Raw genomic sequence first — 4,342 nt, 5'->3', positions numbered from 1 at the left:
GGAAACAGCTGCAGGAAGTGACTGCAGAACAGGGGGGAGGAATAGGGGAGGAGACTCGGGAAAACTGCCTCTAGTATCTCTGCCAAGGCGCATGAGCCTAGGAGCTCCGGAGAGGAGCAAATATTGCTGCTGCTACTGTATAGCAAGTGATGCTGCCGCTAAACCCCCAGGCTCACCGGAAAGCTCAGCGAAGACAGATCTGGGACAGACACTAAGGGATCGCTTCGCCAGGATGTCAATAAAGTACTGTGGATTTGAATTGAATTCGTAGGAGGCGAGTAACTAGCGAGAGGAGAGGCCATTACCAAGGGGAGGGATGAAAAGGAGGATGCGAGTGGGGAGTAACTAATTTGGGGGAGAGGATAGAGTGAGGAGGAGTCATTAGTGCAGGGATGGAGAGGAGGGAGGTGGTTTGGGATGTGGGTTAAGAGCAACAACAACAAAATGTTGCTATTTTAAATGCCACTTTCCGGTTTCAGCGTCCACAGCCCATTGAGCTGGACTGGGCAGTTTGCCTCTCTGAGAGCTATTGCTTCAGGATGCCTGCAGAAGAAAACACAGAAATGGTTTTCATGACATTTGAAAGCTTTCTCCACAGTCACTTAGGGAAAACGAAATGGATTGTGCCCTACAGCCTTGTTTATTTTGTGTCATTTTACAGAATTCATTTTCTTGTGTACTCTTTTGTTTTCAAGTAAAATATAATTTTTAAAACCAAGAGAGGAAAATACATGTTGATTTTCCAGCTGTTCACTTCTCCTCTGCAAATGGAGGATTCAAAGCATTCTTATTCTTGTCCAGGCTGCAGTTATTATTATTTAAGAATATAAGAACAGCCATACTGGATCAGACCAATGGTCCAGGTCATAGGCATCGACTTCCACTGTTCCCGGTGGGTACTCGACTCCCCTCACCTCGACCCTACACCATCCTCATCCTGCACCCATTCCCCAATGTCTCTGCCCCCTTCCTGCCCCCCTTTTCCCAAGTCCCCACCTCTGCCCCACCTCTTCTCTGCCTCCTCCCCTGAGCATGCCACATCCCTGCTCCTCCCCGCTCCCTCCTGGAAAGTCCTAAGTGCCACCAAACAGTTGTTTGGCAGCAGGAAGTGTTGGGAGGTAGGCAGAGGAGCGGGGACGTGCTGCGAGCTCAGAGGAGAGGGAGGAGGTGGGATGATAGGTGAGGGGAGCTTGGCTGCCAGTGGGTGCAGAGCAGACACTAATTTTTTCCCCGGGTGCTCCAGCCCTGGGGCACCCCCGGAGTCGGTGCCTATGGTTCAGCTAGCCCAGTATCCTGTTTTCCAACAAGGGCCAGTGTCAGATGCTTCAGAGGGAGTGAACAGAACAGGGCAATTTATCGCAAAATCTATCCTATCATCCAGAGGTTTAGGGACACTCAGAGCATGGAGTTGCATCCCTGACCATCTTAGCAAATAGTCACTGATAGACCTGTCCTCCATAAACTTATCTAATTCTATTGCAGAAGCACCTATAGGCTGACCTGGTCAGGCTCCTCTCTCTTTTCTTAGGTTGTCAGCCTTTTAAGGCAGAGACTGCCTTTTTGTTCTGTGTTTGTACAGCCCCTAGCACAATGAGGTCCTAGTCCATGACTGGGGCTCCTAGGCATTATGACAATAAGATAATAATAAATAATTATTAATCATTTTGCTATGTGCTGTATAAACATATGGTAAATGACCGTTCTTGCCCCAAAATGCTAACAAGCTAAAAAAGCAAGACATATCAGGTGAATGAGACAAACAAGTGAGTCAGGGTATGGTGCAATTATAGCATGTGCAATTCTTAGCTAGCCAGAAGTAGATGAAAGCTGGAGATTACAAGAAGATGATTGTTCAGTACCATAAAGGAGAGTTTTGTAGACTGAAAGAGGATTAATCCTCAAATCTCTTTTGCACCTTTTACAAACTGTGTAGAAAATCAGATTATGAGGGATCCATGTGTGGGAAGTGTTATGCCTGTTTTCTGGAATCTTTTTATCTATTGAATATGGCTATTTTGCCATCTGCTAGTTCTCTTGATTCCTGCCCATATTCTTTGTAAAGTAACCCACAATGTCATCTTTCTTGGTGTCTTCTTCCTTACCTTGCTGATAATTCACCTTGTCTTTTCTCTAGGGACTGGGGAGTGAGTTTATTCTTCTCTTCCATGTATTTATAAGATGCCATAGGTCCAGAACCTCAGCTAGTGTAACCTGGGAGAGTTCCACTAAAGTTAACACAGCTATTTTGATTTACACTAGTTGAGGATCTGTCCCCATATTGTTTCTTTTAAAACTTGTAAAACTGGTGTTAAAACTAATCTGTTCTTAGCTCACAGAGTACATTGCCCTTGCCATTATCACTTATCAGCTTCTTGATACATAGAAAAACTTGTTCCCTTACATAGAAAAACTTCCCAGTAACTTTTCCTATCGTGTCTTCTACTGCCCTGATCCTAACAGTTCTCAAACTCAAATCTCAGTTTCTCTTAATTAGTCTTCTGTTTTTCTTTGGCTTATCTACCTAACAGATGTCTTCCTTTTTATCTTATCTTCTTCTATCAGAGCTTCAGATAGCTAAAAACAAAATTAAATTATCAGTCTTTGAACTTTTCAGTGTTTTTTTCTTCCTGTTAATTGTAGGAACATACCAAAACAAGCCAATAGTCCATCTAGTGCACTCAGCTGTTTCCAATGCTATATTGCTTCAGAGGAATGCTTAAAATACCTATAGTACACCTAACTGTGCAATATTATGCCATAAGGAGAAATTTCTCTCCAACTCCAGTAGTGATCACTTTATACTCTGCTTTTTGGATGCACTTGCCAAAATTATTATTAATTATTATTGAACTATTACACTCAGCTTCTCTTTCTTTACTCTTATTCTAAATTGGCACTGATTCTTTTTACTTACCTGTTCATTCAGATCCTCAGTTGTGATGCTGAACTGGTAATTGCATCTGTTTTGCAGTTGTTCCTCCTTTTTTCCAACAGTAGAAATTATGAATATTTCATCACTGTAGAAATACACTTATCTGTCTTACCCAAACCACTTCAGATCCAAGATGGCCTAATTTCCCTTAGAGCCTTTGGGGATAACAAAGCAAAGCCTTCTAACGACAGGACCCACAGCTCCAATGGATTTTTAGTGTGAATAGTGGAATAGATTTCCTATCACTTCTGAGGTCCTTGAGGCAATGGGAAAGAAGATACTCATTTGGGGGCAGGAGGGAGGTTAGAATTTGTGCTATCCATGTAACCGTGGCTGGAATTCATTTGGCGATTGTGCATGCCTTCTTGATGGAATTCATCTTGTAGTACACTGATCACAGTGTTTATAAAACACCTGACTAATTAGCGCTGAGGAAGGATCTTTACCAAGGAGAGAGAGAAAATTCTTTGATGGGAGTTATCTCCCTCTCTACAGTCAACCCTCACTTAAACCCTTGCTTCTGCTAGCTTGCCTGTGAAGAGGAGGAAAGGTATCAACAACAATAAAAGGAAGTGACTCATCAAGATGTAAACATACGTACCTTATGCATAATCATGTGATATTTTTCTGTCAGTTTCATCGTACTCTTGTCAGTTTATGTCTCTCACTTGTTGTATCTTGTTGACAGTATTGCCAACCCCAGGCATTCAAAAGTCATGAGTCAGGCCCCGCCAAAAGTCATGGGATTGGCTTTAAAAGATGAGGGGTTTTTTTTAACTGGTTTCTTGGCATTCAGGGGGCACTCGCTTCATATTTTCAAGTTTTCTTGGCAATCATTAGACCTAGAAATGTACTATTTTAAAATTAAAGATGAGATTCTTGTGAAATTGCTGGATTCCAGCAGCTAGAGCTGTAAGAAAAACTCCAAATATTGTGAGACTCATGACAAAATAATAATTGATGTTGAATTAGACACCTGTCAGGGCAGGGATCATCTCCTTAGATGCTTGATGAATTGTGACTAGTATAGGCCTGACCTGACATGAGAAATTAACACATGGAGGGATGCCTCATCTCTTGGGAAATGGAATTAGGGAGGCATGTTGGGGTTTACAAACCCCACACTGGAGAGCAAGGAGTACAGAGCAGCTGTGGGCCCAGGCGTCCCACCCAGCCACACCTGCAGGGCTTGCACAGGCTGGAGACAGGGCTTTAAAAGGGGGAGCAGAGCAGCTCAATGGGAGGCAGGTATTGAAAGCGAGCCGATGGCTGTTTTGAACTCTGAGAGGAATCATAGAATCATAAAATATCAAGGTTGGAAGGCACCTCAGGAGGTCATCTAGTCCAACCTCCTGCTCAAAGCAGGACCAATTCCCAACTAAATCATCCCAGTGAGGGCTTTGTCAAGCC

This window comes from Gopherus evgoodei, chromosome 9 (genome assembly GCF_007399415.2).
Source record: "Gopherus evgoodei ecotype Sinaloan lineage chromosome 9, rGopEvg1_v1.p, whole genome shotgun sequence".
In the NCBI taxonomy this organism is placed as follows: Eukaryota; Metazoa; Chordata; order Testudines; family Testudinidae; genus Gopherus; species Gopherus evgoodei.
Note: the sequence above shows the minus strand (reverse complement) of the source record.